Consider the following 13553-nt stretch of genomic DNA (forward strand, 5'->3'; position numbering starts at 1 on the left):
TTTACAATAATTTGTCATCATAGGGATTACTACATCATATGAGCAGTGTAAGTTTGAATTCAAATCCACAGGTGGCACAAGTTTCAGGCTTTGATTTCTCAGAGATTTCCTTTTACTAAGAGCCATGGATAGTGACAAGCATCCTTGTCTTCCTGGGCCTCTGGGTGGAGGAGCCCACCTTTCACTGAAGGAAGAGCCCTTCAAGTTCCTGGCTTTACTTGGGGCTCAATGCTAACTTCCTGTGTTCTCAGCCCTAGCATCCCACTTGAAAGATAAACTGAAGCCTCTAGCCAGTCAGACCTGACACCACCTCTCTGACTCCAGCCAAGGTTTCTGTAGCATCATTTTGAACTTGGCCATTCTGGTTTTCAGTTCCCAATTTGTTTCTTGCCCGTTGGAGATTTCCCTTGCTTTCCTGGAAGCTCAGTTGTACATTAGCCTCATATGTGTGTGTGTATGTGTGGTAATTGTGATGGTTGTGATGGTAGTAACAGGCATATTCTATCAATACAGTATTGCTAGGATTTGTATCATAAAGAGTTTAGTCTGCACTGATGCACCAGACAGCAGGCATATGAGCATAAGTGAAATAATTTCCCCTCCTAACCATCCCTTCCGCAGTTCTGCTTCAACAGACTCCAAGAGATTCCCGACACCAAGCAGTGTTGCCTGTCCTGAGCAGAGCATGATGCTCTCTGTTTACAAGGCCTGTCCCTCTGCTCCACTTGATAGATGGTTTCTAGTTCTTCAAGACTCTGCTTAGCCCTGACTGGCGTGGTTCAGTGGGTTGAGTGTCATCTTGCAAACTGAAAGGTCTCTGGTTGATTTCTGGTCAGAGCACATTCCTGGGTTGCAGGCCAGGTCGCTGGTTGGGGGAGTGTGGGAGGCAGCCAATAGATGTTTCTCTTGATCCTTGATGTTTCAAATTAAGAAAAAAAAAAAAAAGACTGCTTAGCCTTTTCTCTGTCCAACTCCATTAAACTTCCTGCAGATTTAATTGTTTATGCTCTCCACTTGCATCTCAGCCACATTTCACTTTGCTTTTGTTAGTTGAATAAATATATATTGAACACCTAATGGGTCTTTGGGACACTATTCCAGGCTCCAAGGATACAGAGGTGAGCAAGACCAACAAGATTCTTTCAGGAAGTTCACAGTCTAATAAGGGGAAATAATGACGTAAACAAGATAATTTCCAGTAGTGATGAATGCATGAAGAAAACAGGTAGCAACTGAATGAATAAGAGGACTACTTTCGGTTGGCTTCTCTGAGGTGGCCTAAATGAATGACAGCCCCGTTAAGCCTGGAGTAGAACCTGTAGATCAGAGAATACGAAATGTAATGTCCCTTAGGTGGGAAAGAGCTTGGGGGAAGCAAGGATAGTAGTACTGAAGGGAAGGATGGTCGGAAGCTATACAGGGGAACAACTATGGAAAAGGAGCAGGTAGGGAATATGAGGGGTCAGGGAAGTCTCTTTCTGAGATGGAAAATGCTTGTGCATGTTCATCTATTAGTGAAAATGATCCGGGAAGCTGAGACATTTAGTATGTGGGAGAGAGGAAACTTCAGGAACAAAGAAGAGAAGAAATGGGATCAGTTAGCTAAGTGGAGAGGCAGGATAGGAGCAGAGACCATTTGTTTTAGTAGGAAAAGCAGAGACTGTGGACACAAAGGGCATGCATGTAGGCTAATCAGATTTGGTTCTGCAAAGACAAGTGTCACAGGGTTCATTTAATGACAGATATCCCTTGTATCTAGTGGGCCCAACTATCCTTTATCCACAGAGCATGTTCTCATTTTATGAAATATCTGTGTTTCCAAGCTTTAGTACAGAACATTTCACAATTTTGACAGTGCTAGTGCAATAAGCAGGTTGTTACTGGAAAGTGCGATTTTAGAGAAGAGAGGTATGAAATAGTCATTTTGGAGAGTGGGAGGATGAATGAACAGGGGAAATGTAGACACATTGCAAAGCCTGGAGGCTAACTAACTATATGAATCTATTAGAAGTGCTAGAAGCCCAACAAAAGTAAAAAAAGAAGTTATTGAAAGAAAATTGAACTTCCAAACCTTAGGGCAGGAATGTAGGAGCAAGTGGAACCAGGCACACAAATGCCATGTGTCTTCTTTTAGTCTCTACTTGTCTCTTTAAATTAACTTCACCCTCTCATCACTGCCTACCTTTTTCCATAGAGCAAGAATAGGCTTCTCACTGCTCCCAAGTTTCATTATCTTGACGTTGTGCCACCTGAAGACTGGGTCAGGCTATCTTGAAACCAGATTTAGAAATCACAGGAAGAACTTTGAACAGTCTATTTTGTGTCTGGTGCCCACATGGGGTTGTGGCTGTAGAGATGGCAGCTATAAAAACATTGCAGCTTTCTGAGGAACTACATGGTCAGAGGGGCAAGCAAATGGAAGTGGTGTTTCCAGATGAGGGAGGAGGTTTCTGGGAGGTTTGTATAAATGAAAGTATCCCCTCAAATAGATCAACTACCATAAAAATGTTTATACTCTAACCTAATGATTGCATTTCTGAAAATTACCTTCTATACCAAGTATCTTGAATACAGAAAAAGTTCTATATCCATAGCTGATTCTCACTCTTTCCAATAGAGAAATGACATAACATGTTACGATCACTTGTTCATGGAATATTACTAACCTATTAAATAGGTGAGCTTTGTTCAGAAATTAAATGGTTTACAACCAAAATGTTTTAATTTGTATGGACCTTGAGGACATTATGCTAAGTGAAATAAGTTAGAGAAAGACAAATACAGTTATGATCTCAGTTATATGTGGAATCTAAAAATATAGCAAACTCCACCCTGGCTGGTGTGGCTCAGTGGATTGAACGTCAGTCAGTCTGTGATCCAAAAGGTCACTGGTTCAGTTCCCAGTGAGGGCACATGCGTGTGTTGCGGGCCAGGTCCCAGGTTGGGGGTATGCAAGAGCCAGCTCATCGATGTTTCTCTCACACAGTGATGTATCTCTCCCTCTCTTTCTCCCTCCCTTACCCTATCTCTAAAAATAAATAAATAAAATCTTTTTAAAATAAAAATTTAAAAAATTAAAAAGAAAAAGAAAAAAGACATTCCTAGAAACAGGACACAGACTGGTGTTTGCCAGAAGTGAGGGATTTGGGTAGAGGATGGAGAAAATGGGTGAGGGTGTTCAAAAGGTACAAACTGACAGTTATAAGTCCTTGGGATATAATGTACAATATGGTTACTACAGTTAATATATTTAAAAGTTGCTAACAGAGTAGATCTTAAAAGTTCACAGCCCTGGAAAAAAATTGTACAGTATTAAATGTTAGTTAAATCTGGAAAAATATATAAAACTTTATATAGAGAATATATAAAATACAAACTGGAAAAATGTATAAAACTTAACCATTTTTTGATTTGACTTAAAGTCGTCGGCGGCGGCGGCGGCGGCAGCCGTCCGTCTCGAGAGACGATGGTGTAGCTTCTTAAGAGTCTATCTGCACCGCCGAGAATAGTTGTGCAGTCCGACTCGGGAGTGACACGGTATCTGTCTCCTCCCGTGTTGAATCGACATCTTGCGATGACGCTGGAGTGTCCTCTCCAGTGAAGCTGAAGCTACAGAGCCTGGGCAGGGTGATATGGAGGGTCTGCTGTTGCCCATGCAGCAGACCCCCCCTCTCTTCGCAGCTGAAGGGTCCGAGGGAAAGACGGAGTCAATACAGCTTGGCTTCAGGTGCGCCGCAGGAGTTGCCGGTGTTGACTACAACGTCAAACCGCCTTAGGGACTCCGGCTCCGATTTTCCGTCGGGGTTTACTCCCTTAGCCTTTCCCCTGAAGAGGTATGCCGCAAGGCAGCGGAGGTTTTTTGGAGTCAGAGTTTTCCTTCTCTGATGTGCCCTGACTGGAAGATCGAACCAGCGACACTTAGCTCGCGGGCCGACGCTCAATCCACTGAGCCAAACCAGCCAGGGTTTTGACTTAAAGTAAATATTAGATATTTGAGTAAACATAAAAGAGATAAACATTTGTATTATCTAAAGGGACATTTGAAAACTGAACTTGCTTTCTAATCAAGTTCAGTTTACTTCAGTTTGAACAGGAAAGTGCCAAATACCCACCTGTCCTTCCACTTATGGACATATGGACTCTGGATGCTTATCTCATGCTAGGGATGGGCTGCCCTGGATAGAGAGAAGCAACTGGCCTCAGCTATACCAAGGGCTCCCAAGAAAGCTTCAGCATAGTTTCAACACCTCTTCTTTCTGGGCCAGTCCACTCTTGTCCTTCCTCGTTACGCACTTCAAGGGAAGCCATAGCTCTTCCATCTAGAACTTCTAGTTCTCAACATCTCTGTTTTGCGTTTCAGGGTCAGATGAAGAGGCTAGCAGTTCTACATGCCTCTGTGAAATGTAGAAACAAAAGCATATCAATATATCCTGTTCTTGGATAAAAATGGCTGGTTTATTTATTGTTTTAAAAATGTTTATTTATTTTGAGAGAGAGGGGAAAGGAGAAAGAGAGAAACATCAATTGGCTGTCTGTGGTATGGGTCTTACCGGGGCCTGTCCCCAAATGCAGGCACGTGCCCTGACTGGGAACTGCACCCAGGACTTTTTGCTTTGCAGGACGACACCCAACTAATTGAGCCACACCAGTCACACACACACAAAAGGGCTGGTTTAAATCATCGTTGTCATTGTTGCTTACCTCCCTCTCTAAGATTGTAGGGAGTTAGCTTTTGGACAAACTGGGGGTCTAGTCAGAACAAAACTTTTCAGAAAGTTATATCTTCCAATTTCTAATTCTCCTTAAGCAGAGTTGGCTTTCAAAATATTTAACAACCCAGGGGCCATTGGCCTTAGTGTTGTCAGATATTAACCTTCTAATTCCCAAATCATGGTGATGTTCTGGGGATATGGGGATGGTCATAGGTTCCTTATGGAAGTTGTTCAATATTTTTGTAGCTGGGATGGCCCTGGGGTGCTCCCCAGCTGAATCTTTCTTCTCCCTTTTAAAAAATATTTTACTTATTTTTAGAGAGAGGGGAAGGGAGGGAGGGAGGGAAAGAAATATCAATATGTGGCTGCCTTTCACTCATCCCCACCTGGGGACCTAGCCTATAGCCCAAGCACGTGCCCTGCCTGACTGGGAATTGAACCGGTGACTCTTTGGTTCAATCCACTGAGCCACACCAGCTCACTCTCTTTATTTCATTGTACATGCACGCATACACAAGCAGGTGTTTTAACTTCCAGGCCTATCTGCATTCAAAATAGAGGAGTGAGGGCAGACTGTCATTGAGCCCAGGTGTTTGTGGCTGGGCACTGTTAAATGTTTTATGTATCTCATTGAAACTTCAACACAACTGTTGGGAAAATTTTTAAAACACTCTAAGACAGGCCCTTATGTTCTTATGCCCTCTAATGCTCTTATAACCTCAATATCTGATTATTCATTCAACACATTTTATTGAGTACCCCCCATGTAGACTGACATTAAAAAAGTAGATCAAGATGAGAAAATTCTAGGTCTCTTTGAGCTGACATTCTAGTTAAGGGGGTGCAGAGTAGAGACAGATAAGAAAAAGCAGCTAAGGGGATTAGTCTAGGGACGTGTGCTATATTAGAGATGGTACTTGGGGATAGGTTCTTTGAGGAGCTTATTTTTGAGCTGCCAAGGGTAGGAAAACCTAGCAGGGAAAGGAGTTCCAGATCAGAAGAAAGTATTCTGAATACAAGGACATGGGTGGCGGGGAGGGATATGGGTGCAGAGAAAACAAGCTTAAGTGACTGGAATTTAGTAAATCAGGGAAACTAGCAGGAGTTGATTGCAGATGTAAGCAGACCTGGATTATAGAGAAAGCAATTTGGATTTTATACTGTGCACATTGTGAAACTATTGGGAGAGTTTTAAGAGAAAAATAAGAACTGATTTTTATTTATATATTTATTAGATCTGAAGGGAGGGAGAAAGAGAGGGAGACAAACATCAGTGTGCAAGAGACACATCCATCACCTGCCTCCCGCATAACCCAACAAGGGATCCAGCATAACCCAACAAGGGATCCAGCCCACAATCCTGGCACGGGTCCTGATGGGAATCAAACCCGTGACTTCTTGGTCCACAGGTCAGTGCTCAACCCACTGAGCCACACCAGTCAAGTCATTGCTAGTTGCAGAGTGGAAAAGAGATTGAAATTAGGTGGGAGGGAACTCTGAGATGAAAAAGGGAAGCAAGGAGAGCAGGAGGCCGTTACAATAGTTCAAGCAAACATGGCTTGGACTAGAGCAGGGGTTAGCAAACTTTCTGTAAAGGGTCAGAGAATTTTTGTGTTACATAAGCTCTCTGTCACGTATGTTTAGCTTTGTTAAAAAATAAAAAAACCTTAACAATGTAAAGCTATTCTTAACTAGACTGCAGGCATATAGTCTGTCTATCTCTGGACTAGAATAATAGCAATGGAGATGAGACATGATCCAAATTGCAATTTATTTTGAAGACTGAACCATGTTATTCCATTTTCCAAGAAAAAAACTGAATCTCAGAAAAATCAATAATATACAGTCAGTAAATTATAGAGGTCAGATATGAACTCCAGAAAAGATATGAACCCAAAATGATGTATCTAGTGGCATTCCTGGTGATAGAAAAGTATTTAGGACACAAATGAGATGAAGCTTTAATATTAAGTGACATTTGTGTATGCCCAAAGCCAAGGACAAAGCATGGGCTGGGAACTGAATTTGCCAAGTGGTCCTAAAATTTTATAACAAGCATCGCAGTGGAGCTCTGGTACCCAACATTGGTTCAAAGGGTGGCAGAACTAGGTCTTGGACCTAGGCCTATTAACATGGGGTTCAATGTTCTTTTTCTCCCTAGTATGTTTTGTAGACAAAACTGTAGTTGTGTATGCAGTACTCTAACTTGAATTTGTGTTTTCTCAAAACATCAGAACTGTATTTAAAGAAGCTAAATGCATTGTCTTCTTTGGTCTTTAATTCAGACACTTTAATTTGTTGTGTTTCTGATTTGTTGTTGCTGGTTTAAGCAGGCTTGCTTTCTCTCCCTCTCAAAATAAGGGAGAGCTCTGCATTATCTAGAGCTAGAACAAGATTTTCAGAAAGAGTCTAACTGAGGGGGAGGTGATATGTGAAGAGGTGTTTAAATATATAAAGAACATTTAAAAAATGGTGATTGCACCATTATTTGTATTAGTAAAAGATTAAAAGTAACCTAAGTGCCATCAGTAGGGAACTCATTAAATAGATGATTGTTCAACCATGTGACAGAAAATGGAAAAGCTATTGAAAAGACTAAAGATAGGTCTATAGTGAACTGAGAAGGAAAAGTGCCAAGATACATGTGACAAGAAAAGTTTGCATGGTATCCTACTTTTATAGGAAAGAAAAAGTACATGTATACATTATTTTCATATATGTGTCTTTGGAAGGATACAAAGGAAACTATTAAGAGAGGCTGCCTCCAGAGAGGTGACAGGGTGAGAGTGATTATCTTTTCACTATTTCTCTTTTGTAACTTGAATTTTGTGCCATTCATGTATTACCTACTCCCTAATTAATGAGGCAACTGTTCAACCTCCTATTAAATAAAACTTCAAATGTACACAAAAATAGGATAGCATCATGAACTCTCATTTACCTATCACCTAGCCAATTTGCTTCATCTGTCTCCCTCTTCCTACACTTTCACTGTCACAGACTCCAACCAGCAGTGATAGCGACCTCGTGAATATGATGAACAAAATCACATGGACTACACTAATCTGGTGGAGAAAAGGGACAGAATGGCCACTCTCTCAGTCAACGTGAGAGAGCACGCTGATCCCTGCCTGAACAGGCTTTTATTCTCTTATAGGTGGATCACATCAAACAAAGTTGCAAATCTCTTTGCTAAGGTTGCTTTAGATGGTTGTTGTTTACAGATAATAAAGAAAAGAATGTTGCACATGCAAGGAAACACTAAGGATGGGAGATCTGGGCACATCCTGTCCTTAAAACAATTCAGAACAGACCTTGTGAAATTTACTTAAAAGTTATACATTAAACATATGCTGTTTTTCAGCTCAGGGTGAGAGTTTTAGCAAAAGCAAGCTTTTCAGCAGTATCGATACAATGCAGACCTGATTCCCACGAGAAGGCAGATCTGTGGGTCTGGCTCCTGTGTGCCTCTCGTGCCTGTCAGTTTTCTGAACCAGGGCTGAAATACATTCACCATTGCCAGGAAGACCAGTTCCCTACATTTCCCCCTTTTTTTTTTCTTAAATAAGCATTCCTCAGATTGTTGAAAACCCTTCGTTGATGTCCCAAGTTCTGAAAAATGGAAAAGGTTCATTTTGACAGTTTTGACAGTGTTTTTGTTGCTTCGATAAAGGAGAGTCTTTTTGGATATCCTTACTATTTCTGCTCATGTCCTTAGCCTGGAAACTTTTAAAGTAAATACTAGACATTATACCATTTAACCAACAAATAGTTCAGAATGTAACTAACAGAAAAACATTTTTTTAATGTAATCAATTGCCCTGGTTGAGTAGTTCAGTTGTTTAGTGTCATATCAATATGCAAAGGATGTGGTTCAATCCCCAGTCAGGGGACATGCAAGGAGCAACCAATAAATACATAAACAAGTGGAACAAGTCCATGTTTCTCTCTCCCTCTCTTTTCCCCCTTCCTATCTCTCTCTCTTAAAAAAAAAATCAATCAAAAATTTAAAAAATACAAAAATTTTAATGAAAATATCAGTTACATGTAAAAAACGAACAATTTCTTAAAGCTTTTATTTATTTATTTTTAGAGAAGGGAAGGTGACAGCCTCAGTTCCCATGCCCTCCCCCGCCCATCTGGAGCTGCCTGGGAGATAGCGATATTTTGGGCCAGGAGTTCTGCTTGATAGCAGGGTTCATTAAACCGAGCTGCATTTGGCCTTGATCAGCCCGTCATGCTTGCAGCTGTGAGATAACCAGGCAACGACTAAATTCAATAGTTCCTTTTTTCTTCCTGTTAGAAATAAGGACATAGTGACTCCCAAACCAGTAAAAAGTCATTAGTAACAAAGGGCAAATGTAATTAGAGGATCTCTGAGAAGGGAGCTGACAGCACTGGCATATCTACAAACCACAGAAGGGGCATTTAGATAACCGTGTTAGATTGTAACTCCGGAGTAACCAGTAATGGAGAAACGGGGGAAAAAGGAGAGGGGAGGGGAAGCTAATTGCGTTAGGGCGGGAAAGCTAATCGCTCTCACTTTAGGGCAAGGAAGATAATCACTTTAGGGTGGCAATTTTAGGGTGGAGAAGATAATCACTTTAGGGTGGCAATTTCAGGGTGGGGAAGCTAAGACTATAAAACCAGTTTCCTTTGTCTACTTGGCGCGCACATTCTCCTGGCTGTGAGGGTGCGCCTGGCTCTGCAGACTTGTGAATAAAGGCCTCGCTTTACTGCTCAAGTCCTGTGTCCCAGTTTTTATTGTGAGCGTTTCTCACATTCCCCCTATAAAGCAACCCTCTCCTTCCCTAGAAGTTTGGAGTCTGAGCCACTCGCGGCGTGGCTCCCGCCCTGCTTGCTGATTCCCTCAATAAACTTCTTTTTTCTTGCTCGATGCATCTTGATTGCCTTCTGAGCGACTCCTTTCTTACAGAAGGGAGGGAGAAAGGGAGAGAGAGAAACACCAATGTGTGAGAGAAACATCAATTGGTTGCCTCTCATGTGGCCCCAGCTGGGGACCTGGCCTGCAACCCAGGCATGTGCTCTGACAGGTAATCAAACTGGAGATCTTTCAGTTTGCAGAGCAATGCCCAATCCACTGACCCACACCAGTCAGGGCTGAACAATTTTTAATGTCATCTAATATTTGTCCATTCCATGTTCAAGTATCACTATTTTCTCAAAAATGTCTTCCTTCCTTCCTTCCTTCCTAATTTCCTTTCTTCCTTCCTTCCTTCCTTCGTTTCTTCACAGTTTATTCAATTTCAGATCCAAACAAGGGCTACACATTGCATTTAGCTGATAAGTTTTTTACATCTCTATAAATTAATATATAACAACCATGACTAGTGTGACTCAGTGGATTGAGCATCGGCCTGTGAACCAAAAGGTCTCCAGTTAAATTCCAGTCAGGCCACACACCTGGGCTGCAGGCCAAGTCCCTTGTTGGGGGCATGTGGGAAGCAGCCAATCCAGGTTTCTCTCTCATATCAATGTTTCTCTCTCTCCCTCCCTCCCTTCTTTCCCCTTTCTCTGAAAATAAATAAATTTAAAAAATTTTAAAAGTGAAAGTAATATAAATTAATATGCAACAATTCCATGCTTCTATTTTTTTAAATAATTTTTAAAAAGACAGTGGATCATTTATATAGAATTCTATGGAACATAGAATATTGCTATCTGCATACTTGCAATTATCTCCTAATCAATTTTTAAAAATTCCTGGCAGCACCCATGAGATTAGAGGTTGTACAACCTATGATTAGATTGGTGATTCTGATAGGTGGATACAGTACATTTTTTAAAAATTATATTTCATTGATTATGTTATTACAGTTGTCCCAATTTTCCCCCTCCACCCAACACCCCCTGTTCCCTCAGGCAATACCCACAGCTTTGTTCATGTCCATTGGTCATGCATGTAAGTTCTTTGACTACTCCATTTCCTGTACTGCACTTTACATTTCCATAGCTATTTTGTAACTACCAATTTGTACTTCTTAATCCCCTCACCTCTTCACCCATTCCTCTAAACCCCCATCCCATCTGGCAACCATCAAAACATTCTCCATATCCATGATTCTGTCTCTGTTCTTCCTGTTTGCTTAGGTTTTTGTTTTTGTTTTTTTTAGATTCACTTGTTGACAGATATGTATTTATTGCCATTTCATTGTTCATAGTTTTAATCGTCTTTTTCTTAAATAAGTCCCTTTAACATTTCATATAATAATGATTTGGTGATGATGAACTGTAGTTTTTCCTTGTCTGGGAAGCTTTTTATCTGCCCTTTGATTCTAAATGATATCTTTGCTGGGTAGAGCAATCTTATTTGTAGGTCCCTGCTTTTCATGACTTTGAATATTTCTTGCCAATCCCTTCTAGCCTGCAAAGTTTCTTTTGAGAAATCAGTTGACAGTTTTATGGGAACTCCCTCAGAGGTAACTAACTTCTTTTCTCTTATTGCTTTTAAGATTCTCTCTTTATCTTTAACCTTTGGCATTTTAATTATGATGTGTCTTGGAGTGGGCCTCTTTGCATCCATCTTATTTGGGACTCTGTGCTTCCTGGACTTGCATATCTATTTCCTTCACCAAAATAGGGAACACACTTCTTTCATTATTATTTTCAAATAGATTTCTAATATCTTGCTCCTTTTCTTCTCTTTTTGGCACTCCTATGATGTGAATGTTGGAATGCTTGAAGTAGTCCCAGTAGCTCTTTACACTATTCCTTTTTTAAAAATTCCTTTTTCTTTTTATTGTTCTGATTGGTTGTTTTTTGCTTCCATATGTTCCAAAACATTGATTTGACTCTCTGCTTCATCCACTCTGCTGTTGTTTCCCTGTAAATTGTTCTTTATTTCAATTAGTTTTTCCTTCATTTCTTTTTTTTTTTTTTTCCCAAAAGCACTGTTTTTATTTTTATAGAGTCCCAACCACTTCGGTAGCAGGAGTAGGAAAGGTTCCTTTTTCAATCCAGGGGCCTCCATAATGTTGTTACCAAACACACAGGCAAGTGACGTCATGGATTTGGTAAACTAACAACAATGTTTAGTCCCTCTCTGCTAGAACAACAAGGTGAGCATCAATCTCTGCTTCTGTAAGAATCCTGAATTTAGGGTTTTCAACTGTAACTACTCCAACTTCTATTTCTGAAGGTTTGAAATCAATTGACAGAACAGTAGAGAGGCATGTAATTGCAGTTTCCACTGTCTGTTCAAACGTCCAATCAAATTTCTTCTTCACTTTTTTTTCAAGAAAGCTGGTTGACTCGGTTTGTTTTACTCCTGCTGCAGTGGCTTTAAACCCACAGTAGTAACCTGCAGGATCACACTTGTACACTTGAGGGCCTTGTTCTTCATCTATACCAATTAAAATCATACAACATCCAAGAGGCCTCATTTCAGCATTCTGTGTGTAGACCTGAGAAATATCAGCAATTCTTTTACACAGCATGTCCACAGGAATCTCATAGCCATACTTGTATTTCCAATTAGCTGCCTCATAGCGTGCCCTCTGTACATGGGATCTGCTGTCAGCTGTCATTCCTGTCATCACACAGCCAATGTTTTCGGTTATCTTGAATAAGTGAGTCACTGTGCTGGAATCCAGTAATTTTTCAGGTACTTTCTTCTGTGTGACAACTACTGCACAGTCTTTCCCTCTGACAGCTACTGATGTAAGGCCACCCTGGTTAATAGCCTTAAAAGCATATTCTACTTGGTACAGCCGGCCTTCAGATGAAAAAATGGTAATGTGGCGGTCAAAACCAGCGCTGGAACCACGGGACATATTGCTGCACGCACTACTTCAAGAACACTATGTGGGCTCCGCAGCTCCCGCACCAGGCGTACTTGTCCCTCCCCCTTCATTTCTGATGGGATCTTTTTTATGCTGTTGAGGTCCTCACTAAGTTCCTTGAGCATCCTTTTTATCAATGTTGTGAACTCTGCATCTGATATGTTCTTTCATTTGGGCCATGTTTCTTTGTCTCTTAATTTTGGTAGCCTCCCTGGCTTGTTTCTATGTGTTAGGTAGAGCTACTTACACTCCCTGTCTTGGTGGCATGGCCTAATGTAGTAGGTGTTGTAACAGAGCAGGGAGGGGCCCCCAAAGTCCCCACAGCTCATGGTTTTCAGGATGGGAAAGGGAGATAATACAGCTTTTAAGGTACTTTGCATATCTATGGCAAGTTGGTAACTAGATAATAGCTGTGCTGCAGCCCAGGGCAAAAGAGCAGATGATAGGCTTAAGATACTATCCTTTCCTGAAGGGAAGCTATATTGCCCTCAGAAAAAGGGCTGATGATAACCTTAAGATACTTTTCATAACAATGATGTATGGTGCTCTGGGGTAGCATTTAAAATTAGGGAGATACCTGAAAAAGGAGAGAGGCCAAGCAGTCTGAAAAGGGTGTAGATGGGAGGTGGCTAGGAGGTCTGGTGTGTAGGGAGAGAGCCATGATGTAGCAGCTAGGCAGCTTTGTAGGAGAACTGGTCCATCATGGGAGAGGCACATGTGGGCAGAGTAAGTGTAGAAGAAAGGAGGAGGAGTAGCCTTGAGGAAGGAGCCATGAGCTAGAAGGAGATTCAGCCATCCTGCCTGTAGTGCAGTAGCAGCTATGCAGTTGATAGTGTAGCCGGTTTTCTCTGAGAAGGAAGAAGCAGCAATGCAGTTTGTAGTCAGGATTCTGTAATGTGGTCTGGGCTAGTAGGAAAGCAGGCATGCTGCCACTCTAGCTGACTCCAAAGCCACCAAGGACTCTGCCTTGCAGTCCCAGACTAACTGGACTCTTAGAACTTGGGACATAAGGAGAGGACACTCTCTTAGGAGTTGTGAT

General features: G+C 41.3%; 1 pseudogene; it reads right to left on the minus strand.

Annotated features, from left to right (window-relative positions):
* Positions 1-11763: 11763 nt before the first annotated feature.
* LOC150021785 (proteasome subunit alpha type-6 pseudogene) lies at positions 11764-12565 on the minus strand (annotated as a pseudogene).
* Between the last annotated feature and the right edge of the window lie 988 nt (positions 12566-13553).

This window comes from Furipterus horrens, unplaced genomic scaffold (genome assembly GCF_987537825.1).
Source record: "Furipterus horrens unplaced genomic scaffold, mFurHor1.1.pri manual_scaffold_1, whole genome shotgun sequence".
Classification (NCBI taxonomy): domain Eukaryota; kingdom Metazoa; phylum Chordata; class Mammalia; order Chiroptera; family Furipteridae; genus Furipterus; species Furipterus horrens.